Genomic DNA, 26,876 nt, shown 5'->3' on the forward strand with positions numbered 1-26,876 from the left:
GTTGGATATGCGCAGAAATGATGTGGGAAACTTCCAGGTCACACCCTGACAGGAAGAGGTGTGCCTCCTACCACCATTGTTTCACCCTCCTCACTGTCTGGAAAGCAGATTAAGTAAAAAGCCATCTTGGATGCGTGGACACAAGCAACATCCCAGGAAAAAGATGACAAGAGTCAGGCCTCCGCATGCTCCACAGAGCAGAGCTGCCAGGCCGAGTCCAACAAAACTACTGTTGGGGTATTTCAACCGTGGTGATTTAGGGCCCTTGTCCCTGCAGCTGAACTCATGTTCAACCACACAGTGACCCTCCCTTGCTCAATAGTTCCCATCAATGTTCCAGAGCTGTCTCTCTGGCCTTGAGCCACATCTTCAACCACAATCCAATCGTTATTGCCGAGGAAATGGAATATCCTAACTGGCCAGGCTTGGGTCCATCCCTGGAGCTGGAGCCCTGATACCAGAAGGGGAGATTTGTGCTGGGTAAGCAAATGCCACTGTTCTGTATAGCTGTGACCGTAGCCATATTAACACCTTCTCTGCACCAGGCACCTATCGCCATGGCCTCAGCTTTGCAGTGTTTTATGCTCTTGTCATTCCGTGGACCAACTGGCTTAGCTGGGCTGTTCTTGCCGGGGTCTCTTGCAGTGGAGGGTGAGTGAAGCTGGAGTCATCTGGCCGTCCAAAATGGCAACCATTGAAGCTGGCTGTTGTTGCAAGTGCAGTTGGGGTGCTGACTCCACACACAGCCTCTTGATGCGGTTTGGGCTTCTCACAGAAAGGTGGTCCTAGTGTCGTGGTCCCACATTTTCTGCATGGTTGCTGGCTTCCAAGAGGCAGGAAGAGGAAACTACCAGGCCAACTGCAGGCTATGCACCACTTCTACCCTATGCTTTCAAACAAAGAAGCCTCAGGGCCACCCAGTTTCAAAGGTGTTCAGAAATGTGTTTTACCTCTGCAGTGCTAGTGGCAAGTTCATACTGCACAAGAGGAACGTAGGAAGGGAGAGACTGTGACAGCTGTCTTTGGAAATATGACCTGACACAGTGTGCCCTCTGGTCACAGTTCTCATTCTTTCCATATGCAGAGTATGTTCACCCCCATCCAAGACCCCTAAGTCTCATCCAATTACAGCATCAGCTCAAGGTCTACATCTTATTGAATTAGGTCCTGCTGTACATGAGAGTCCCCAAAGCGATCTGGCCAATGAGAGGCTCTGGCCAATGAGAAGCACTCTCCCAAGTGCAACACCTCAAATATGGCTCTTTATGAAGACCTGTGGGATACAAGTGGTCTGTCCCCTCACACCCAATATGAAATAGGGCACAGAATAGCTGTCACCTCACTCCTAGCCAGAAATGGGCCTCACAACCCTAAAACCCAGCCAGGTATATTGTACCAGTTCCCTGATTAGGACAAGTTCTATTTCTTGAGAGTGGCTGTCTGCCATTCTGGTTTTACTCTTTGAGCTCTAAGCTCTATTCCTAGAATCACTCCTCAGTTTCCATTACAAAGGGACAACATTTTCAGTTGAGTTGTTTCCTAGCCTTTTTTCTGCCATAAGAAGTTGAGGATTCAAAGCCTTCTCTTTTGGTTTTAAATTCTCTTTCCCTTTTATTTCTTTAGAAACTGTGTGGTTTTTAATTTGAATCTCCCTGATGGCTAGTGATGATGAACACTTTTTCATGTGTCTGATAGCCATTTGTATGTCTTCATTGGAGAAGTGTCTGTTCATGTCTTCTGCCCATTTTTTGATATGATTATCTGTTTTGTGTGTGTTGAGTTTGAGGAGTTCTTTATAGGTCCTGGATATCAACCTTTTGTCTGTACTGTCATTTGCAAATATCTTCTCCCATTCTGTGGGTTGCCTCTTTGTTATCAACGGACGAATGGATAAGGAAGATGTGGTCCATATACACTATGGAGTATTAGGCCTCCATCAGAAAGGATGAATACCCAACTTTTGTATCAACATGAACAGGACTGGAAGAGATTATGCTGAGTGAAAAAAGTCAAGCAGAGAGAGTCAATTATCATATGGTTTTACTTATTTGTGGAGCATAACAAATATCATGGATGACATGGGGAGATGGAGAGGAAAAGGGAGTTGGGGGAAATTTTAAGGGGAGGTGAACCATGAGAGACTATGGACTCTGAAAAACAATCTGAGGGTTTCGAAGTGGCGGGGGTGGGTGGGAGGTTGGGGGAACCAGGTGGTGGGTATTAGAGAGGGCACAGGTTGCATGGAGCACTGGGTGTGGTGCAAAAATAATGAATACTGTTATGCTGAAAATAAATAAAAAATAAATTAAAAAAAATAAACTGTGTGGCTTCCCTCTATGTCAACTTATAACCTCTGAGACAGGTTCTTCTCTACCTTGGGTTGAGACTCAGGGTATATGGGACGGCTTAAGATTCTTTAAAACGCTGTTTAAAGGAGAGAGTCTACAAGAGTGGTTCTTAACTGGAGGTGATTTTGCTACTGCCTGAGGAAAATGTGGCAATGTCTGGAGACATTTTTGGTTTTCACAAGTGGTGAGTGGCTGTCATCTAGGGAGTAGAGAGCTGAAATGAGGTCTACAGGAACTCCCCTAAAATCTTTCCAAATTCTCAAATAAGCATCTTACAGTCATGTGCTTGCCTTCATTTCTACCCTGAGACACCCTGATAGCCTCAATTTGATCTTTATCCTATAGCCATTCATTACTTTGAGAATCTTTTCTGTCTTGAGAGGCTGAAGATGAGAATCAGCTTTATTTTCAAATCTAGCAAGTCCTAACAATAACACATAACTACTCACTTCATGAAACTCCTTTAAATTATTTATTATTATGTAATACTACAATAATAAACCCTCATGAAACAAAAGCCAACTTAAGAAATGAGTATGAAAGTGCGCTCAGTCAGTCAAGTGTCTGTCCTGGGCTCGGATCACGATCCCAGGTCCTGGGATTGAGCCCCCCCCAGGATTCTTACTCAGCAGAGAGTCTGCTTCCCCCTCTCCCTCTGCCCCTCTCTTTGCTCATGCTTGTTCTCCTTCTCTCTCTCTCTCTCTCTCTCTCAAATAAACAAATAAAACTATAAAAAGAAAAAGAAATGAGCATGAAAGCTCTTTCCCCTCCTGAATGGATAGTTATGATGTGTGCCTGGACCTACCAACACACAGAGTTTGACAATAGAGCCAACACCAATGAGCCAAAACTGATGTGTATATCATGGCAACATTGTTTGAGAAATAAGCTAATTACTGTGTGTCACCAGCAAGGTGGCAATATTGAGTTCTACCACTATTCTTCCCAGAATTGTCAAATAATTTTGGCAGTTACCTGGGGGTGAAATCACCCTCCCCAACCAGTGCAGCTCAGCACCAAGTGAGATCTCTGTCCAGCCAATGATTTCACTCATGAGGTAAAGTAAGAGCACGTGAATGAGTACCTGACTTCCCCAGCTGCATGAGATGCTACCCAAAAGACCCACTGCCTTCTTCACCTGGCCAGAATACTGAAGTGATCACAAAGCTGAGAAGTTGGGAAAAGGCTCGGAACAGAGCAACCAGGGCTCAGAACTCATCAGACTTTACTAACCACTTCAGGGACTGCATCAGGAATGCTGCCCACAAGCCAGTCAGTATGCCTTACTTACAGAGCCCCCCAATGGCTCATGGGCACCCCCAATTGCCCATGCATCTCCCCTACCCACATCTTCCATGGCTGGCTCCCTGCACATGTTCCCATGGACAGGAGGTGTGAGCTTTTGCAACAGCTAGAGAGCATGCACAGAAAACAAGCCCTGTTCTGTAGGATTGGGAGAAGGCATACAAACTTGAATGTTCCAGGGCACCACCCCAGGGAAAACAAACAGAAGATTCTCAGGACCTGGCCTGGCTCTGAAGGATCACTAGAAGATACACAATCTTAAAAATACCTTCCAAGGAGGAGCACCTGGGTGGCTCAGTGGGTTAAGCCTCTGCCTTCGGCTCAGGTCACAATCTCAGGATCCTAGGATCTAACCCCACATCGGGCGCTCTGCTCAGCAGGGAGCCTGTTCCCCCCCACCCCGCCTGCCTCTCTGCCTACTTGTGATCTCTGTCAAATAAGTAAATAAAATCTTTTAAAAAAAATTTCCTTCCAAGGGGAAATAAGAAGTGTAGAGTGAGTACATTCATAGAGAAGTTCTGACAAAGCCTCAGAATCCCTAACCAGGCTGATTGGTGAAGACATCTCTTTCCCAAAAATAGTCAGCAAAGACTGGAGGAGAAGACTATCCCAAATATGAAGACTGCAACATATGACTTCAAGAAACAAGAAAAATATCAAGAAAACATGACATCATGAAAGGAGCACAATATTTTTTCAGTAACTGACCTCCCAAAAATGGTTCTATGAGTTACCTGGAAAAAAATTCAAAACAATACTTTTAAGGAATCTCAGTGAGGTACAACAGAACACAGATCAACAACTCAAAGAAATCAGGAAAACAATACATGAACAAAATAAGGACAGAGAAATCAAAATTCTAAAAATGAACCCAAAAAAAGGAGGGGTGCTTTCCAGAGGGGAGGTGGGGGGAGGGTGAAATTGGAAATGGGAATGAAGGAGTGTGCTTTTCATGATGAACACCAGGTGTTGTATGGAAGTGTTGAACCCACTACACTAATACTACACTGTATGTTAATTAACTGGCATCTAAATTAGAACTTTTAAAAAAAAGAGCATTTAGAGCCTCCTCCCAAAAAAACAAAAACAAAACAAAACAACAACAACAAAAAACAAAGAACCAAACAGAAATCCTGGAGCCTAGGAAAACAGTGAATGAAATGAAACCTCTAATTAAGAGCATCAACAGCAGACTAGATCTAAGCAGAAGAAAGAATCTGTGAACTCAAGGACTGATCACTTGAAATCATCAACTCAGAGGAGAACAAGAATAAAAAGTATGAAGGAAACCGATGAGAATTATGGGACATCATCAGATGAACAATATACATATTATGGAAATCCCAGAAAGGGGCAGAAAGCTTATTTAAAGAGTCAATTATCATATGGTTTCACTTCCTTTGGAGCATAAGGAATAACACAGAAGACATGGGGAGATGGAGAGGAAAAGAGAGTTGGGGAAAATCGGAGGGGGAGATGAAGCATGAGAGACTGTGGGCTCTGAGAAACAAACTGAGGGTTTTGGATGGGAGGGGGGTGGGAGTTGGTGGGGGTTGGGGGGCCTGGTGGTGGGTATTAAAGAGGGAACAAATTGCATGGCACACTGGGTGTGGTGCATAAACAATGAATCTTGGAACACTGAAAAAAGTTAAATTAAATTAAAAAATACATGGCCAAAAAGAAGGAGAAGAAGTAGTAGTAGTAGTAATGGCTAAAAACTTTTTAAATCTCGGGGGAGATATGGACATCCAAGTACATGAAGCTCCTAGGTTCCCAGACAGATTCAATTCGAGGAGGATTTGCTAAGACACATTAAGAAAAAGAAAAGTGTCAAAAATCAAAGACAAAGAATTTTAAAAGCAGCAAGAGTAAAGAAACTCATTATATACTCCCATGAGTGTGTCAGTGGATTTCTTACCAGAAACATCGCAGGCCAGGAGAGTGGGGTGAGATGTCAAAAGTCCTGAAAGAAAAAGCTTCCAAGAATACTTCGCCCAGAAAAGCCATCCTTCAGAAATGGAGAGATAAAGACTTCCAGGTAAATGGAAGCTGAGGAGGTTCCTGGCCGCTAGACCTGCCTTGCAAGAAATGCTAAAGGAAAATACTTTAAGATAAAATGAAAGGACCCTTACTAGTAACACAAAAATATGTGAAAGCATAAAACTCACTGGTAAAGGTAAGTAGATAGTCAAATTCAGAATACTCAAGACTGTGATGGTGATGTTTAAAATCAGTTGAGTCTCGTAGAAAGGTTAAAGAAAAAAATGTATCAAAACCAAACATAGTTAACATAATTTATTAATGGATACACAATGTGAAAAGATATAAATTGTGACATCAAAAATATAAAATGTGGGGAGCGTAAATGTAGAGTTTTTGTATGTGATTGCGGTTAAACTGTTATCAGCTTAAAATAGACTATTATATTTTATGTACGTGGTGGCAACCACAAAGCGAAAATCTATAATAGATACACAGAAGGTAGAGAAAGGAATCAAAACTTGCCCCTGCAGTAGATTCTCCAATCATGAGGTAAAATAGGAAGAAAGAAACTACAAAACATCCAGAAAAAAAGTTAACAAAATGGCAATGACACGTCCTTACCTGCTTCTATAATTATTTTCAGTGTAAATGAATTAAAGTCTCCAATCAAAGGACGCAAAGTAGCTGAACTGACCTGTTTTAAAAACTGAACTAGATGCTTCCTATAACAGACTCAATTCAGCTTCAGGGACACGCGTAGGCTCGAAGCGAAGGGATGGGAAAAGACATTCTCTACAAATGAGAACAGGGATAGCTATACTTATTTTAGACAAAATAGACTTTATGTCAAAAACTGCAACAAGAAATGAAGACAGTCATAAAATTATTAATTGTTCAATTTAGCAGGGCTCCTGGGTGGCTCAGTTGGTGAAACGTCCGCCTTCAGCTCAGGTCATGATCTCGGGGTCCTGGGATCGAGCCCCGTGTTGAGGTTCCTTCTCAGCAGGGAGCCTGCTTTTCCCTCTCCCTCCCCCTGCTCCTGCACTCTCTCTCTCTCAAATAAATAAATTTTTTTGAAGTTTGATTCACCAAAAGTTTCTAACAATTGTAAACACATACGCACCTAATATTGGAGGCCTAAGTACATCAAGCAAAGAGCAGATCTGAAAGAAATAAGGAGCAATGTAACAGGGGTGGGCAATGTCAATACTTCCCTTCCAATAAGAGCTCATCGAGGCAGAACATAGACTTGGACTTAAAGTACCCTCTAGACCAAACGGACCTAACAGACGCGACATTCCGTCCAGCAGCAGCAGAACATCCATTCTTCTCGGGTGTACGCTTGTTCTCCAGGGTAGAGCAGGTGTTAGGTCACTGAACAAGTCCTAACAAATTCAAGGAGGTTGAAATAATATTCAGTTATCTTTTCTGACCATAATTGTATGAAACTAGAAATCAATAACAAGAAGAGGGTGGGCGATTCACAGATAGGTGGAAGCTACAGAACCGATGGAATGGTAGAAAATATTTGCGGACCACATAGGTGTTAGGGAATTGATATCTAAAATATATAAGAAAATCATGCAACTCAACAGAAAAAAAAATCCAATTTTAAAACGAGCAAAGAACCTAAACAGACAATTTTCCAAAGAAGTACAAATGGCCAACAGGAAAAGTGCTCAATATTATTAATCATCAAGGAAATGCATACAAATAAAAACCATAAGGAGAGGGGCACCTGGGGAGCTCAGTGGGTTGAGCTTCTGCCTTCGGCTCAGGTCATGATCTCAGGGTCCTGGGATCGAGCCCCGCATCGGGCTCTCTGCTCAGCGGGGAGCCTGCTTCCTCCTCTCTCTCTGCCTGCCTCTCTGCCTACTTGTGATCTCTGTCTGTCAGAAAAATAAATAAAATCTTCTTTTCTTTTTTCTTTTTTTCTTTTTTGACTTTATTTTATTTTTTTCAGTGCTGGTTTTCTTTTATTTTTTCAGTGTTCCAAGATTCATTGTTTGTGCACCACACCCGGCGTTCCATGCAATCCGTGCCCTCTTTAATACCCATCACCTGACTCACCCAACCACCCACCCCGTCCCCTCCAAAACCCTGTTTGTTACTCAGAGTCCACAGTCTCTCATGGTTCCTCTCCCCTCCAGTTTACCTCAGTTCACTTCTCCTTTCCTTCTACTGCCCTCCATGCTATTCCTTATGCTCCACAAATAAGTGAAACCATATGATAATTGACTCTCTCTGCTTGACTCATTTCACTCAGCATAATCTCTTCCAGTCCCGTCCATGTTGCTACAAAAGTTGGGTATTCGTCCTTTCTGATGGAGGCGTCATACTCCATTGTATATATGGAATAAAATCTTTTTATAAAAACCATAATGAGATCCACTTCACAACTACGAGGATGGCCAGTACCAAAAAGACAAGTGGAAACAAGTGTTGGTGTGGATGTGGAGAAAAGGGAATCGTGGTGCACTGTGGGTAAGAACGTAAGCTGGTGCAGCCACTCTGGGAAAGGTACGAAAATTCCTCAAACATCTCAAAATAGAGCTACCGTATGACCCAGCAATCTCCTCCTAAGTATATATCCGAAGGAAATCAGCGTCTCCAAGAGACAGCCGCACCACTACACCGACTGCCACCTTATTTACAATAACCACGATAAGGAAACAACCTGAATGTCGGTCAACAGACGAACGGATAGAGAAAACATGATATACCAAGGAATACGACTGGGCCATTAAAAAGAAAGTGAAATCTTGCCATCTGTGACAACATGGATAACCCTGAAGGACACTGCTAACTGAAATAGGACGGAAAAAGAAAGAAAGGTACTGTGTGATCTCGCTGGTAGGTGGGATCCAAAAACAACAAACACAACGTCGAACTCGTAGAAACAAAGTAGAATGGCGGCTGCCAGAGGTTTCACGGGGAGGGAAGATGGGCAGGTGTTGGGCAAAAGGTACAAACTTCCAGTTATGAGATGGGTAAGTTCTGGGAGCTAATGACAGCACAGTGACCATGCTCAATAACGCTGCATTGTATATTTGAGGTTCGCTAGGAGAAGAGACGTGAAGTGTTCTCACCACATATGCACAAAAGTGGTAATTATGTGATCTGTTCATTTGGTTGTAGTAATCATCTCACAATGCATATGTATATAAATCATCACACTGTAGACTTTAAACGTATGTAATTTCATCAGCTCAATAATGGAAAAAAGTTAACAAAATGACTAATACTATTAAACCGACCTGCATACTCCATTCTCATCCCATCACCCTGCCCCCCTCCACCCTCTGCCCCTCGGTAAGTAACTACCGTCCTGTATATTGTGTTTATCATTCCCTTGTTTTGTTGTAGAATTTTACCCCAAATGTTTCCCTAAATGCACATTGCATTATTTTGTTTTGTTTTGAGCTCTATAAAAATTGTATCATGCCTTGAATATTACACAGAAACTTCCTGTTTTTACTGGACATTGTGTCTTAGACAATACTGGACTGGGCTATATTTCATTGTTTATTGCCATATAATATTCCATTGTATTAATGCATCACAATTTACCCATTCTTTTGCTTATGGGAATATGAGTTATTGCCAGGTTTTTTTCTCTTGTGCACAAAACTGCTTTTACCATTCTTGGACATCTCTCCTGGCACGCATATGCCAAAATGCCTCCGGACTCTACTAACTAGGTCTGGAAGTGATGAGTCCTAAGTATGCATTACCTTTAACGCCACAGGATGTCATATCATTTTTAAAGAAGATTTGTATTTTTTATTTATTTGAGAGAGGGAGAGTGGCAGAGGGAAAGGGAGAAGCAGACTCCTAGCTGATCAGGGTGTCCAACACAGGGCTCCATCCCAGGAGCCTTGAGATCCCTTGAGATCATGACCTGAGCTGAAGGCAGACACACCTGACTGAACCACTCAGGCGCCCCTCGAATCATTTTCTAAAGTATTGAACTGACCCTGACCCAATGGGCAGTGTGGGTCTTACATTCCTGGGTCAAGCAGTGCTCAAGAAGGACAATCACATTGGGCATAAGCCCCCCAAGCTGCAGTGACTTGGATGGGAGTCCTGCTAGGTGGGTGACCCTCTCTTGCAGCCGATAAACACCCCTTGATGTCAAGCTTTGGCAGATCACAGCGCCTGACTTGATCATTTATCGTGGAGGCACCCATTTCAAAGACCGCTATCTCCAGCAAGCACGCTGCTATCCCAATGACAAGTGCACGGCCACCTCCAAAAGATGCTGGTTGATTCTGACAACTGAACACTCGCATCACTTGCTTTTCCTTGTCCTACGCTTCCACTTCCCACTCATGTTTTTCGGGAAGTCCCTCTCTCTTGCTCTCTCTCTCCCTCTCCCCCCCTCCAACCCCCACCATCGACCGTGTTTTGTGGCCACACCTGTGCTGTGTAATTTCCAGGTCTTGTATTTTTAAAATTTTTCAAAGTTTCCTGGTAGTTGTAGCTGAAGGGCTTCTGGCAATCATAATAAAAATCGTCAGGCTGGATCCAACCCCAACAGTGATTATTAATAAGCTGAGACCTACACAAAACAGGTAAAGGGGTAGGGAAAGTTCCATGCTAAGAAAGCCCCCCTACTGCCTCGGGCTCCTCCCACTCTGCCCTGATGCACCTGTGTCATTCGTCCACCTTCCTGGTACCCGGCCAGTTCACCAACTTTGAAAAAGCCAGATAACAGAAACTTTGGAGAAATCTAAGCTACTTGGAAAGGGTGGGCCCAGAGCACTGTCCAGCATCCGGACCACAGCTGCTCCATCTCACACCATGAACCACAATTCTCAGCCCTTCCCTGTTGACTACACTGGCATCCCCAAACTATGAGAGGCTCGAGGAGGAGCTCGGAGGAGCTCTAAGGAGCTGTACTCAGGCAGGGCACCCCAGAGCTCGCCTCCCATGGGGACCACCATGCCCAACATTCCTAGTGAGACCACCATGCCCAACGACATGGTCTGGTCCCTGTTCAACACAATCTTTCTGAACTAGTGCTACCTGGGCTTCGTGACACTCACCCACTCCATGAAATCTAGGGACCGGAAGGTAGTAGGTGACATGATGGGGACCCAGGTCTCTGCCTCCATTCCAAGTGCCTGAACATCTGGGCCCTGGTCTTGGGCTTCCTTCTGATCATTACCTTCATTATTATTTTTGCCACTGGTTCATAAGTGAGTGTCCAAGCACTTTCAGGATCATAAAATGTTATGGAGGCTACTAGTTGCTGTCCATGGCCTGAGGTTGTCACTCCTTTCACTGGATTTTACGTACACATCAGTCTATAGTTGAATTCAATAAAGCACTTGTGTGTGAAAAATAAAGTATTGCACCAATATCACACTCCCAAGCAGTTTATGTATCAATACACCGCTCCTTCCCTTCACAATGCTTGGCTTTGTTAAACTTCTAATTTTTTTTCCAATCTAATAGTCATAATATAGTTTCTTCCTGTGAACTTAACTTGTATTTTCTAGATTAATTTTTTATGTCTATTGACCACTCATGCTGCTTCCTCCAGTAACTAATCTTTTGTCCATTTTCCTCTTGGCTTATTTTCATATTGAGCTCTTTATGTATTATTAATACTAATCCTTTGCCATTTCTGGGTTGCTTACATCTTTCCCCAGCTTCTGACTTGTCTTTTCACTTTATGGAGTCTTTGAAAAAGAAAAGTTTATAATTTTGTAAAACAACATGTAATAAAAGCCCTCAAAATTCTTTCCTAGGAATGGAATGCCCACTCCTAACCCTCTCTATTTTCATATAGTTTTTTAGAATTAAAACTCTCTTGAGATTTTGTTTGGAATTCCAGAAATCAGCATATGAAGAACTGACATCAACATGTATCAAATAACTCAGTTCATGAATATGGCACATTCTATGGGACTTTGTACATAGACGATCATGCCTGCAAACAAAGTTTTATTTCTCTTTCCAATGTGAAAGCCTTTTATTTCTATTCCTTGTTTTATTGCACTGACTAGCACTTCCAGCTCAAGTTGAGTAAACGCAAAGAGAGGAACAATCTTAGTTTCATTCTATTTTAGGAATAGAGCATTCAATCGTTCACATTTAGTGTGATAACTGTATGGCTTTGTAAATGCCCTTTGTCAGACTGAGAAAATTCCCTACCTTCCTGGTTTACTGAGAGCTTTTGTTAGTAAAGGATGTTGGGTTTTGTCACATGATTATTCTGAATCTATTTAGTTTACCATATGCGGGGTTTTTTCTTAATATGATAAAGTACAGTGATTGTTTTTCTAATCTTAAGCCATCTCTGCATTCCTGTCTTAATCCCAGCATCATGTTGTACTTTCTTTTGCCCAAAATGTGGTCTTAGTAAATATTCTGTGTGCACTTGACAAAAATGTACATCCTACTCATTGTGCAGAGTGTCTTATGTCAATTAGGTCAAGTTGGATGATAGTTTACCAGTGTCTGATGGTTTTTCTATTTTTTCTATCAATTATCAAAAGAGGAATATAATTATAAATTTGTTATTTCTCCTTACAGTTCTACCAATATTTGTATCATGTATTTTTTAAGCTTTGTTATTAGGTTCACAAACATTTAGGACTGTTACATCTTCCTCATTGATTCATACCTTTGTCATTATGAAAGGCCCTTCTTTGTACTTGGCAATAATCAATGTTCAGAAATCTACTTTAATATGAATATAGCCACATGGTTTTCTCTCCACTAGTGTTAGCATGGTACATCTTTTCCCCATACATTCTAATTTTGTCTTTGTATTTAGCTTTTGTTTCTTATAGGCACCATATACTTGGGTCATGCTTTTTTATCCAATCTGAAAATCATTGTCTTTTAATTTAGGTGTATAGACCATTTTCATTTAGTGTGAATGTTGATAGATTAGGTTTTAGCCTTTCATCTTGCTGTCCTTTTTTTTTTTTTACCCAACCCAATACATAAAGGGGATTTATGTAAAAATTCTCAACATCACTTTTCATTATGCAAATGTATATAAAGCCACAATGAGATACCCCTGCAGACTTATTAGAATGACTAAAATGGTTGCACTTAGCTAGTGCTAAGGACATGTGAATGAATTAGATTCCCTGCACACCACTGGGGAGAGTGTGAAATAATACAAACATATTAGAAAACAGCTTATAGTTTTTTAAACAGTTAAACATACCTACCATATAATGCCCACTAATTACACTCTTAAGTACTTACGCAAGTGAAAAGAAGCTTCATGTCCATACAAGTGCCTGTGCATTTATGTTTATGTCAGCATACCTGTCATAGCCCCAAGCTAGAAATAACTAAAATGTCCACCAACAGATGAAAAGATAACTTGTTCCTTTATCCACACAATGGAACACTAGTCAGCAATAAAAAGGAGTGAACTGGGCACCCGAGTGACTCAGTTTGTTAGGCAACTGCCTTCAGCTCAGGTCATGATCCTGGAGTCCCTGGATCGAGTCCCGCATCAGGTTCCCTGCGCAGCAAGGAGTCTGCTTCTCCCTCTGACCCTCCCCCACTCTTGTGCACTCTCGCTCTCTCTCAAATAAATAAATAAATAAATAAAATCTTTAAAATAAAAAAAGTGAACTGTTGATAGATGTTACAACAGGGAGGGACCTCAAAATAATTCTTATGAGTGAAAGAAACCAGACACAAAAAGTACATATTTTATGATTCCATTTGTGTAAAATTGGGAACATATAAACTAATCTTCAGTGACAGAAAGCAGATCGGTGTTTTCCTGGGGAGGGAGGAGTGGGGGAAAGAAGCAGGAAAGAGAGCAGCATTACAAAAGGACACCAAGATGACTCGGGGACTGACTTGTTCATCTTCTTGATTGTAATGATGGTTTCATAAACATATATATGTCAAAACTTATCAGACTGCACACTTTAAATATGTGCAGCTAATTGTGTGTCAATCATATCTCAATAAAGCTGTTTAAAAAACACATCTTAAACTTAGAGTTTATCACTAGGAGAATACAAATAAAAAGGAGATCTTCCAAAACACTAGAGAAAATAAAACTGTAAACAGCTCACAAAGCCAAAGACAGAGAAGGAACAAGGAAAACAGAGCATAAATAACAGATGTGCCAACAAACACGTCTGTTTTGACAATACCCTCAACAAAACAATCCAAATATGCACTCTTTGCCCAAGGTACACCTAAAGTAAAATCCTGGAATGTTAGAAAGGAACGGATAGCAAAGACATGTTGCAGAAATAAGAAAAAGGGTCAGTAGAATGAGTATCACATAAGGCTAAAAAAGACAAACAGTCATTTGGTCTGAGGAGCGATTCAAGACCCAGTGAGAGCAGAACCGTGATTAATCTTTAAGCAGCAAACAACTTGCCATCGAAATCTATAAAGCGAAAGCTGTGAGAAATAACAACATAAATTAACTAAAATGGAAACACGAAGTCCTGAAAATGTTAACCCCAAGGCCCAAATCATATAAATCATGCTTGGTTTAACTCTTCCAAGGGCCAGTAGCCGCACACCTGCAGGAACGCGAACCAAACAGCCAGGCCTTCCACAGATTTGCTGAGAGAGGATTAGCACGTTCTGCACCTCAGTTATGTTTTGCCGACATAAACGCCTGTATTAGAGCAGTCAAGAACAAATACCCACACTGCAATTGCAGAGAATATAACAAGGATGTCGATGACAGGGCAGCCAGGTCTCAACCGAGCCCCACCTCCGTGACTTGTTAGCCTAAGTCCCTGCACAAACTCCATGCCCCATTAGAAGTCAGGTGGGTGGGGCTCCCTGGGAGCTCAGTCAGTTCAGCATCCAACTCCTGGTTTGGGCTCGGGTCATGTTGTCAGGGTTCTGGGATCAAGCCCTGCATCGGGCTCCGTGTGGAGTCCATGTGACCATCTGTCCGTCAGTCTGCTTCTGCCCCTGCCCCTGCTTGTGCTCACTTGTGCTCTCTCTCTTTCTCTCTCTCTCCAAAATAAATAAAGAAAATCCTAAAAAATAAAAGAAGTCAGCTGGGTACCTCTCTCACTGTTCGGCAAATCCCTGGGGGTTACAGCCTGCTGCTCCCTCTGGCCCAAGGCCCGACACTCTTCCCCTTGCCCAAGTCCAGGCGGACTCACGCAGAACTACAACTGTCCACCTTGTTTTTACAAATCCTCCTCCCAGAGCCCATGCGTGGTAGCTGGGTCCACTAGGGTCTGGGGAGGTGGAGGGAGTTCGGGGCTCAGAAAGCAGGACGCCTTTCATGTCTTAGCGCAGGATCCACCCAGCCCCCTCCCTGGGGCAGGCAGAGCTCCTTCCTTCCCACCAGGCCTCTTCCAGCCGCACGTCCTTCTGTGACCCCCTCCCGGTCTCTCTCTCCAGGCCCCTCCTGAGCAGCTCATCGCGCTGCTGCTCACAAGGACAGCTCGGCGCAGGAGGTGACATAATGACCTCTCTTCCTGCTCACCAGAGGTCCTGGCCGCCGCGAGCTCCCCTGCATCGTGGGGTCGGGCCCCGTCAGGGCTCTGGAGGCACGTGCCCCTGCTGTCAGCCCCACTCAACGGAACACTGGTGCTGCAAGAAACAGAGACACGATGAGATCACGAAGGGAGTGTGCAGCCAGGACCCAAAACGGGTTTGTCTCACGCGCTGACGCCGTGGTGGGGAGCTGGACGTGGGAAAATGCGGCTTCTGGAGCGTTCCTGCAGCAGCCAGCCCCCCGCAGCTGCGCCATCAGGCTCTGAGTCGACGACTCCTCGTCTGAGCGCCGCACACCCAGCTTGTGCCAAAGGTGTGGGTGTGTGTGTAAGAGAGTGTGCGAGACCCGTGTGAGCACGTGAACACATGCACACGAGAGTGTGCGAGCGTCTGAGCATGCGTGCGTGTGCACATGTGTGTGCTGCACGTGTGGGTGTGTGCGTGCGTGTGCACAGGTGCGAGTGTGCCCGTGTGAACATGCAAGTGTGCGAGTGTGCTTGTGCGTGTGTGAAGGCGTGTGCGCACATGTGTTGTGTGTGAGTGTGTGTGTGTTCGTGAGCACGCGGGTCTGGGGGCTGAGGTCCCTCTCCTCCCCTGCCCCGGGGGGGGCCACCCCTCTCTCTCAGCCGGCCGAGGAGGAGGCAGCTCCCCCACCCTCTGCCCACAGCCCTGCTGAGCAACTGTCCCCTTGACATCGGGACGGGGCAGTGTCAGGGCCCCCCCCGTGTCCGTGCCCTCTCTTGGACAGTAGGAACACCACCATGGCCAGGGGCCTCTAACCCTGGCGCTCAGGTGGTGGGAGGGAGAGAGGGAGGAGTCTGAAGCAGAAAGCGCAGCTTTGGAACCAACTTGGCTCTTCCGATGACAACTTGCCTTGTTCCAGATGGTTCCTGGGCACGTTCTCCTCGTTAGCATGCTAATTTATTCTGACTCATCATCGGGAAGCTGCTGCCGGCGGGGCTGGCGCGCACCTCGATGCCAGAGCACGACCCGGGGGCTGAGATACCCAGCTGGAGCAGGAGCCCGCCCCGGGGGCTGTCGCCGACGCCGGGAGCAGAGAGAACAGTTGGGGACAAGGCTTCGCGGCAGGCTGAGCGGCTTGTGATCTCCCCTCTGGTGGCCCTGACACTGCGACAGGCTCGCGAGAGCAGGGCTGGGGACGCAGGCTCGTGCAGCGAGGCTCCGGGTAGAGCACAAATGTGGCTGAGGCGTAACGGAGGCGCCGGGAACAAAGACCCAGAGCGGAGACCCCCCCACCCCCGCGCCTGACAGTTCCCCGTCAGAGTCAGCGCCCGGGCCGGCCCGAGCCTCCAGGTGCGGGCCCAGGCCCTCGACCTCCCCTCTGTCCTCCGGACGCAGGGGTGCGGCCCACCCAGTCCAGGACACTGGGACACGCGAGACGGAAGGCGGAGGCCCTCGTCGGCCCGTGTGCGGCCCCAGCAGCCCCGGGCTCCCGCGGCAAGGCTCACCACCCTGCCAGATGCAGAGGGACCTCCCTGGAGCAGCCGACAGCTGAGAAGCTGGAGAGACAGGGCGGGTGAGACAGGCCACCACCCGGCCCTCCAGGAGGGCAGCACTGAGCCCCTGGGGGCCAGGCCCCAGCAGCCAGCCGACCCCACACAAGCCTTCCCTGCCTCGCCCCCCAGCACCCTGGATGCTGCTGGGCTCGCCCCCAGAGGCGGCTCCGGGAGATCCAGCCTGTGAGGGGGCGGGGAGGCGGGCCTCCTTCAGCAGCAGCGCCCTGATCCACCGCCCTGGGCAAACCTGGACAAAATGGCCTCGATGACCGCTGGGGCCTGGAAAACTGGTGTCCCTTTCCGGCCCGGGTTCCCTGGCGAAATCCCTCCAGCCGGCTCCCTCCCCAGGGCGCCCCAGGCCACCCTCCTGCTCAGGGCGGCTGGTTGCCCTCCTGGACCTTGGGGCTCCCTGCTGCTCAGCCCCCAGTGCTCTGCAGAGAGGAGTTTCCTGCCCCCTGGGAGTCAGTGACCAAGTAGCCAGGACACGGTGATCAGGGTTCTGGAATCCCCAAAGCCCCATCCACACTGTCCATGGCTCCCTGGCAACCGGAGGGCCTGTTTCTGCTGAGGAGGAGGGAGTGTGAGCCAGGGGCTGGGGCTCCGTGTGCTGGGCGTCAGGATCCGGGAATGTCAGCGTGAAGCAGGTGCTGAGGCTCCCCCACGCCTGGGGACGCGGCAGAGGCAGACGGCCACATGCGGGGGCACCCAGGGACCACGATGCCTGGGGGTCGGGGGAGGGAACGCTGGCAGGGAGACGTCAGAGCCGCTGGTATCCTGGATGCCGGGATGACCCTTGAGACCCAGCCCCACCCCCGCACTTGCTGCTGGAAACAAGCATGTCTGATCGGGACATGGGTCCGGGACCATCATGTCTCCCTCGGGGATGCTCAGCCCCCCACCCCCGCCAGGCCATGAGAGTGGGCGCCCTCAGCTGCCGGAGGGGGGACTGATGGAGAAGCAGGGGACTCTGTGACGGCCATCTGTGCCCTCTCTGTCCCCGGCACCCGGCAAGAACAGTGTCCTTCGTCCAGGGAACAGGCAGCAAGCCAATGCCACCTGGGTGTCCTGGGAGCACGGGACGTCGTAGGGACTGAGACGCCCTCACTGGACCGCAGAGCCGACCAGGAGAAGCACTCGTCTGGGGAGAAGCCTGTGTGAAGGGGGGCAGGGACGGCCGGGGGCGTCCAGCCTGGCTGGAGCGGACGGCCCAGCAGGACGCTGCGCGAGATGGTTTCAGAAGCGCCGGGGCTTGGCGCTGCCAGGCTGCGCTCTGGGTGGGACTCGTGGGGCCTGGGAACCACGGAAGGTTCAATGCAGACTCCGTCGGCAGGGGGCATCTGCCACAGGGGTCGTCCCTCCTTGCGGGGGCTTGGCACGTCCCGACCACGGCCCCCACATTCTTGCCTGTTTGGGAGGAATCCCTGCTATGCCTTTATTGCCTGAACACCTGCTCCGGGGGGCTCCGGTGCGGGACGATGGGCCGCCTTCACCAACAGGCCACAGAGACAGTGAAATCGGGCCGTCCGGACACCCAGGTTCTGGAGAAAGGGCCCCGTGCCTCCAGGAGCCATGCAGCAAGCTCAAGGCAGGGTGCGGGGAGAAAGGGAGGCCCTGGGGCCGTGTCCGGGGTCCGTGACGGCTGAGCTAGGGCCCGACTGGCCCAGAGGAACCCCAAGAGGAGGGCTCTGGTCAGCCCCGCGGGGGTCTTCTCTAACAGGCCCCCAGGGCAGGCCCTGGCCCCGGGGAGACTGTAGGGAGGCAGATTCGAGACGGCCATTTGCTTGGGGCTGTGCTCGCGCGGCGGGTGGGGGAGGGTCCTTGGATGGCCCCCAGGCCACAAGGCCACGCGCTGCACAAGCCCCCACTTGGTGAGCTGCGGCAAGTGGACGGGAGAAGGCGGTCAGAGAGGTCGTGAGGTCGTGTGGGCATCGTGTCGCGGTGGTCAGAGCGGGTCCTGCCCTGGTGGTCACGGCTTCCCCGTGGTGGGGCCCACAGCCCTGCCACTTCTCACCTCAGACTTCAGACATGTGGTTTACCCAAAAAATCCCCCAAACTTCTAGGTTCCTCCTGCTTTTCTAGGCCTGGTTCTGCAAACTCGCTCGGATTCTGTGAGGTACACGCTGTCCCCTACTAAGTCCCTTACTGCTTCAGTGATCTGCGGTTGGATTCTGACTCCTGCAGCCAAGAAACTGAGTAACTGAGACACGGGTTCCAGGAGCGGGTGAGGTTACAAGTCGCCGCGGAAGGCGGGGACCGGCCACGCACACCTCACGGGTGCTCTCGGAGGAACGACCCCGCCTGGCGCGTGTGGCGTTCACGTGTCTGAGCCACCACCCGGGGTGGCCACGAGGAAGCTGGCATGGACTACCCGGGTGGGGGACGCCGAGCAGACCCTGGCGGGGGCCGTCCAAGACACTGCGACTCCAGTTGCTGGGCGGCCGCTGCCAGAACCGGGGCTCCCAAGAGAGAAACACGCTCCCATCCCAGTTCCTAGTTTAGAGACGGAGCCCCGGGTCCTCACTGGGACTGCCTTAGCTCCGGCGGACACAGGGGCGGGGGCCACTGCCCCTGTGAAGTGACTCCTGACAGTTCCAGGGTCCGCTTTGGGGCACACGGACCCCGAGGGGAGCTGGGGCAGCCATCCACGAACGATGGGTCCCAGGGATCTGGAACGTACTTTGAATGCTCCTGCGGTCCCCCATCGGAGAGGGAGCTCAGGGGACCTGGGGATAAAAGGAGGTCTGACCTGTCCCCACTCAGGCACATCAAGGGTGCCCCCCACAGCCCGCCTGTGGCTCTCTCCGCGTCCTGAGGGCATCGTGGAAAAGCACCGAGTGGAACAGTTGGCCTGACCCTGGACTGAGGCGGAGCCCGCGGGGACCCAGCGCTTGGCCGGCTGCCGAACTCCCGTTTCTCCATGTTCCTGGAGGAATCCAGACCGAGGGCCGCCATCCCCTGAGAGCTAGGAACGCCCTTCCTGTGCGAGCGCGGCTGGGGCAGGTTGGAGACGGATACGGGCCGCAGCATCACCCTGGCTGGATCGGCCCGCAGGGCCAGGCGACCGTGCACCTGTGGCCTGGGTCCAGGCAGATTTGGGCAGAAGCTTCTCCACTCTCATCTCGGGCCCGTACCCCCGTGGGGCCCACAGAACTCTGGGTGGCTCCCCGGGAACCCAGGCCACGTGGGTTCCTCACGCTGCAGGACATGGGCCCTGGCCCGCCCAAGGGTGGGAGGCAAGCCCACGAGGAGGTGTGACCTCCCAGCGGAGCTGTGTGTCTGACAGTCTGGTGGCCTGGGACTTGCCAGGACGCCCCTCCCCCTTCCCCAGCTGCTAAGGAAGAAGCAGCAGGAGCAGAAACTCTGGGAGTGCGGAGGAAAGAGCTCACCGTGCAGGGCCCGCAGCTCCACGTGGGCCGGAGCCAAAGCAGGCCGGGCGGATGGTCTCTGAGGAGCGGGACCGCTGCAGGTGGGCAGACAGGACTCTGCGGGGCCGCCACCTGGAGCCCCGGCGGAAGGACCCTGTGCCGCAGGGACCACCCTCCCCGGGAGGAAGAGCGTCTGGCTCAGGCCGAAGGGGCTGTGGTCCCTTGACACCGGATGCCCGGGTGGCCCGAGCTGCCCACGGTGGGGGCTCTGTGCCCACTCTGCTCCATCACCAAGCAGGCGTACCGCCGCCAGCTGCCTGCTGCAGGGGGGCCATGGGGGGCGGGGGCCGGTCCGCCCAGCAGGGCCCGGTGTACAGACGGCGACACCCACCGCTTGTTACCAGTGCGGACCCAGCACCCATCCCCCCGGCCACGCCCTGCGCATCCCTTAGGCCCGTGGGCCCCAAGAGGCCCAAGCAGCCCCCGAGACTGTAAGATTGTCGAAAGCCCATTTAAAGCGCATGGTAATTACTTCCAGGGGTTTATAGCCCCGGAGAGCCAGGAGCCACGCCCCCCTGGCCAGGAAGGCAACATTTCACCATCAAGGACACGACCCTGGGTATTTACAGACGGTAATGAGACTGTCCACCGCTCGGTATTGCCATAAATAAGCAGCAAAACTGCTGAGTTTCATGCAATTCTCCCTGATTGCCTGGAAGGCGCCATTATTTTAATAAAAAAACTAATCAGCCGGCCTCCCCGGCATCTCCGGCTCCGCGTTAATTACAGCGCGGGCGGTGGGCCAGGAGCGGCGCGGCGACGGCCTTCCCGGGGGTGGGGGCCCTTCTGTGGTAAAAGGAGCGAATTAAAAGAAAGAGGAAGAATGTGGTCGCCTTAAAAATAACGGTGATCACGCAGGACGTCCTTCCGGCCCACGGGACGGACACGGGCCTCCCCCAGTCAGGGCCGCCGCCAGCCCCCTCCGAGGTTCCCCTGGGAGGGGGAGAGGGAGAGCCCCACAGCACCTCCAGGCCACCGCCAGGGAAGGAGCCGGGCTGGGCTGGGCTTCCCCGAAAGTACGGGGACGGGGAAGACCCAGGTGACCCCCTCTTTCGCCCGCTGTGACCTCTGTCCTGTGCCCTCCTCCTGCTGGAGACAGATGCGATGCTGGAGGTGTAGCAGTCGTCTTGTGACCATGAGTCCACGAGCAGAAGGACAAAAGCTTCACTGACGCTGGCTGGCCAGAAAGACAGGAAGCGCCGGGGCCCCATGAGCAGAGTTTGGAGGCTCCCTGCTCTGGTCCACGGCGCTTGTCACACAAGGAACTGAAGCCTATTCAGTCAAGAACTGCTGTGAGTGGGTTTTATTTAATCCCTAAGCAGTGCATCCAAGAATAAGCGTGACTAATTTACAAACCAAATAAGGTCAGGAGAGAAATTTTAAGTGGCCTCTTTTGTAACCGTGGGCTCCCCAATATCTGGACCCACGTCTCCTGGACGCACGAGACGAAACCACCCGCCCCAGGACCTCGGGTGGGGCCCTCTGACATCGCCCACGGGTGAGGCCGTCCAGAAGGGATGTGTCCCTTCCTTCCAGACTTCGTTCGGGTGTCAGTCGCTGTCCCTGTTTTGACAAAGGTGAGAACACGTAGCATGTGGATGTCACCCACACCCCTGCCAGGAGGGCAGCTGGCCCGGGACTCTCTGCAGGAGGTCAGCTGGGGAAGTCACCAGGGCTTGGGGACGGCTTGTCAGCCTCTCCTGACGCGTACAAGCAGAGGCCCATGTGCCCGAGAAAATAGTGGAGAAAAGTGAAGCGGAAAAAAATTTTTTTTTCTATTGCATTGAACAGAGATCTAGGCTTTAATTGCAAATCTACCCTGATTTCCAGAAGGAAGGAAGAATGCCGAATTTCTGAATGCTGAATGCTGAATTTCATTGAAGAATGAATTTCTGTTCATTTTCCCAATACGGTCACTTGATGGCACGCCCTGTGACCCACGGGCCCACACCGCAGGCCTGTCCCATACACACCCCCACCCCCGAAAGCGGCTTCCCTCGCGCCGCCCTTGGGCACCACCTTGGGTTCCACACAGCTGGTTCAGGGCTCCTCCGGGCGTCTGGGCGGTCCCTGCTGACTGTATCGTCAGCTCCAGGAAGTTGGGCACGTCCCTGTGGCCGGGGTCACACCACATGTTAATGGGATCCCCAGACCGGCCCTTGTTGGGAGACTGGCCAGGAAGTGTGGGGGAGCGGGACGGGCCAGCTGCCTCCCCGCAGCCCCAACTTTGCAGGGCCAGGCCTGTGCGCCGCAGCCTGGAACCTGTCCTTCCCCGGGGATCCCGGGGCCCCCTCTCCCAGGCCCCTCCCCTCCCGTTCACCGGGACACAGCACCAGGCCCTGTCACCTGTCCTCTGGCAGATGTGGAGGCCCTGGGGTTCTCAGCCTGTCACCAGCTGCCTGGTGGGGCTGGGTCCTGAGGCCACGGTGGGGTACGGAGGGCGGCGGTGGGGAGGGTCCGGGCTTCTGGCTTCCCGCTCGGGACCACAGTGAGATCCACCACCCTCCCCGGAGAAATCATCATTTGTGATTGATGTCGGGGGTCCCTCAAGTGCCCCAGGGTCTTGGGACAGTGGGAGCTGAACAGCCGTGGGGACACTTCTCCCAGCACCGAGCAGAACCTTCCAGACAAGTCTGCAGACACGTCAGTCAGAGCTGGGAGGGGCAGGCGGATGGTGCCCTTGCTTCCCTGCAGCGCAGTGCCCCCGATGGGCCCCCATCTCTCCTGCCCACATCCAGGAGTCTGCCCCAGACTGGGTCCTTGAAGCCACAAGCGGAAGCTTCTGTTGGAGTGAGCCCCAACAACAGTCCAGGAGGCCGGGGCCAGCGGGTCCTCTGAGGTCCTACAGGTCCAGACCAGAGGAGGCCACCCCAATGTCCCTTCGACCTGTCCTGGTAAGGGTCACCAGGCCAGGCCCCGACAGTCAGCCTGCAGACACGAGACAGTGCAGTGCATGCCGGAAGCCCCAGGCCCATCACAGATGTCCCTACTGGCCCCACTGTCCCAGTCAGCAGGCCCCACACGGGCAGCCGGGCCCTGCGGGCCGCCAGCTAGAGTCTCCGAGGGGCTGGAGGGCAGAACTGGAGGGAGAAATCCGCTTGGTGATTAAACTGTCTATAAATGTGAAAGGCCGTTCAGAGCTCTGTTCCCGCGGGGAAGCAGGCTTTCCATCCCTGTGTGTCTTGGAGAAGCAGGCACCTCCGCTTCCCAGCCCGGCCGGGCTCAGCATGGGGCCCGGGGCCCCGGGCTTCGCAGGGGCCGTGCCCAGTGGGACTCTCTGTGAAGCTCCGTTTAGAGGGAAACCATATGCATCTGCTCCCCCTGCCCTCGGCCCCAGCATGGGCACCAGCACCACGGGACCCCGAGAACGGCTGGGGCAGGGGAGGGGCTCCCGCGGGGCCGAGGGGCTCCTGCAGGGCTGAAGGGCAGCCGTCTCCTGGCTCACCCAGGATGGAAGCAGGATCAAAGCCCCTCGCAGCCCCCAGACCCCTCCTCACTCAGCTCGGGCCGCGTCTGAGCCGCTAACTGCAGAGTCGGGCAGTGAGATGGATACTGGCCTCGTCCCACAGGGACGGCGGCTGAGCCAGAGCTGGCAGGTGGCCATGCGGCTGGACCAGCCGGGTCTGCGGCCAGCACCTGGGCCCGAGGGCTAACGGCTCACTGCATCTGGACATGGAGGGATCTGATGGCAGCAGGTATGGGCAGAAGCCGGGCTGCAGGTAAGGGGTCACTCTTGTGGCTGCCTCGATGGTGCCCAAAGCTGGAGACATCACAAGGCTTCCTAAGCCACATGGCCGGGACACCAGGCGGCCTCTGTGTGGCCTGGGCTTCCCTAGGGCTTGGGAGCCGGGCTCCAGGGTGCTGCCACAGAGGGCCTCCCCTCCAGGGCTGGGAAGTCCCACAGCATCTCACTGGACACGTTCTGTTCACCTGCCGAAACCCACCGAGATCCACAGAGACAAGCCCTACTCAGGACGGGCACGTAGGCTGCCCGCTGTGTGAGCCCCTGCGCGGGCAAGACAGACTCTCCCAGCTGTGTCTCTCTCTGTGTGTCTCTCTCTTTCTGTCTCTCCATGTGTCTTCCTCTGTCTCTCTGCATGTCTCTCAGTCTCTGTCTCTCTGTCTCTGTCTGTGTCTCTTGCCCCCTCCTCAGCCCCTGGGCACCAGCTCTCACTACACAAGGCTGCCCTGTGGGGAGGCCCATGTGACCAGGAACCGAGGTCTCCGGCCAGCAGCCAGGGGGACCTGGGACCACCAGAAAGCTGGTGAGGGGGCCTGGAAGTGGGCGCCCCGCCGAGCCCTCAGCCGCCGCAGCCCTGGGGGCACAGGGCTGCAGCCCGAGTGGCCCTGGGCGGGGGGCACATGGCCACCCCCTGGGGCCTGAGTGTGGACGCAGCGAGACAGGAGAGGTTCCCTCCCGCATGGCGCGGGGTGATGGGGACCCAACAGCTGCAAAGGAGAAACCCTTGTGGCCCGAGGACAGCAGGGACCACTGGACTTTGTTCTCGCGAGTGTCTGCGTCATTTAGAGACACAGACGGACGCACGGGGGAGCTGTACTGGGTCTTGGCTCCAAACCGCCCGGGGCGGGGACGGGGCTGCGGGGAGGGCTGAGTGTGGAGGGTCCTCTGCCTGGATTCCAAGAGCTCACAGCTGGGGGCACAGGTCGGGCCGTCCTGGTGCTGGACAACAACGCCCCGCCTCCCTCCTCCCTCGCTCCCACAGCCAGGACGCGCCGTGGGGCGGAAGGCCTGGCCGCAGCGGAGCTGACCCACCAGCAGGCTGCGAGAAGCCAGCCCACGGCCTCTAGTGGGCCAGAAGGGCGGGGGGTGGGAGCCGGAGCTCACTGGGCGGGGTTCAGGAGTTTGGAGGTGGGTGGCCCACAGTCCCCGTCCTCCACACCGCCGTCCCCTTGGTGAGGCGAGAGCCCGGAAGAGGGGCCGCGTCTGTCCTGCTTCCCTGCAGCCTTCCTGCTGGTTCTCCCCACGGTCCCGGCCGGGCCTCCGGCCGTCCAGCAGCCCCGGCCTTCCTCCCTCCTAAAGGCCCTCTGTGGGGGGGCCTGGCGGCCTTGACCCAGGGCCAGGACATCGAACTGGACATTCAGGCCGACCTCCCAGCCCAGCCCCAGTGGCCACACTGCGCCCCCACCACTCCACCCCTGCAGGCCAACCCCGGGACTCCAGGCCAGGACCGGCAGAGGCCCCTCGGCCCCGGGACTTCATTCCTGCCCTGCCGTGGCCAGGGTGGGGCGTCCTGTCCCTGCCCAACGGGCCCGACAGGACTTTCCCCAGGAGGAAGAGCCCAGGGACTCCTCGGCCAGAACTGTGAGCGTGGGGCGCCACGTCCCACTCCAGCATGGGGAGCGACTCTGAGACACTGGCCCCCTCGCCAGCCGAGAAACCCGCCCAGGGGGCCCGGATGCCCTTCGGGTCCACACAGCGCTGAGTGTCCGGCCCACGCACGGCCCACGCCCGAGGAGTCCTCTCCCACCTGCCCTTCTCACAGGGTCTGCCCTCCACCTGCTGGGCAGACCGCATCGGGGTTTCGATGCTTCCTGCCTGGCCTTGACCCGCCAGCCCGCATGCACGGGCTTCCCACTGCCCAGCTCTCTCCTCAAAGGGGAGACATCTGCCGAGATGGCTGTGAGAGGGAAGCCGCCGTGGGCCGGCTAGCAGAGGGCCAGGACTCCCGAGGACACTGAGCCCCTGCGCCGGGCCCACCTGGTCCGCGCTGGGCCGGGGACTTCATGCCGGCACGGACGGCTGGGCCGCAGAACCAGATCCCCGTCCCCTCCTGTCCTCACCAGATTGCACGAGTGCCCTGCCCGCCCCGGCCCAGCAGCGAGGAGCCGACCTGCCCCAGCTCCAATGTGACTCTCCTGGCTCTCCAGCGGGGGCCTTCCGAGCTCGTTGTAATTTACAAGGCAGCTGGAGCTCAGGATATTTTTAATAAAAATTAGGTACAAGCAGATACAGGGGATTAATAGTTGTATTATGATTTTATAGTTCTCCATATACAGCGGCGTGGAGAAGACAATCAGAGAGCAGAGCCATTTCAGGCAGATAAAATGGGGCATTTATTTTTAATGGAAAGAGAATTTCAGGACTCACCCAGCCGTGGAGAGCGAGCTGCTGCCGGCCCTCACGGATGGAACAGAGAGCAGTCTGGAGGGTGGCCGCCGCCCCAAAGAGCCCCTCCGGGCCTGGGGACAGGGCCATGGGTCCAGCCGCCGCCCCAAAGAGCCCCTCCGGGCCTGGGGACAGGGCCATGGGTCCAGCCGCAGCCCCAAAGAGCCCCTCCGGACCTGGGGACAGGGCCATGGGTCCAGCCGCAGCCCCAAAGAGCCCCTCCGGACCTGGGGACAGGGCCATGGGTCCAGCCGCAGCCCCAAAGAGCCCCCTCCGGACCTGGGGACAGGGCCATGGGTCCAGCCGCCGCCCCAAAGAGCCCCTCCGGACCTGGGGACAGGGCCATGGGTCCAGCCGCCGCCCCAAAGAGCCCCCTCCGGGCCTGGGGACAGGGCCATGGGTTTGCTGAGCACGAGAGGGAGTCACCGGCGGGACTCTGCAGCCCAAGCTCAGAGGAACCAGGGATGGAGACTTGCAGGCATGGCTGAGTCTCTGTGAACCTCCGCGTCCCCATCTGTTCAGGGAGGACGGTGGCCCTCGGAGCCCGTGGGAGGCGCCATCGAAGCTGGGACCCCCAGTCACCTCTGCTCTTGGCCGGGGGAGTGAACACTGGGCAGCCACTGTCCTTCCTGAAACCTCGGCTGGGCCTTCAGGTGAACCCAACTCTGCGGGACACGCCCCGGGCCTGCGGCAGCAGCTCAGGCCC

General features: G+C 52.6%; 1 long non-coding RNA gene across 1 annotated transcript; it reads left to right on the forward strand.

The window, feature by feature from the left end:
• Window positions 1–15,969: 15,969 nt before the first annotated feature.
• Window positions 15,970–20,420, forward strand: LOC116591956. The gene is made up of 3 exons (XR_004286255.1): window positions 15,970–17,262; window positions 17,650–18,839; window positions 19,379–20,420. It is a non-coding gene; the product is annotated as an uncharacterized LOC116591956 (long non-coding RNA).
• The last annotated feature ends 6,456 nt before the right edge of the window (window positions 20,421–26,876 follow it).

This window comes from Mustela erminea, chromosome 5 (assembly GCF_009829155.1).
Source record: "Mustela erminea isolate mMusErm1 chromosome 5, mMusErm1.Pri, whole genome shotgun sequence".
In the NCBI taxonomy this organism is placed as follows: Eukaryota; Metazoa; Chordata; class Mammalia; order Carnivora; family Mustelidae; genus Mustela; species Mustela erminea.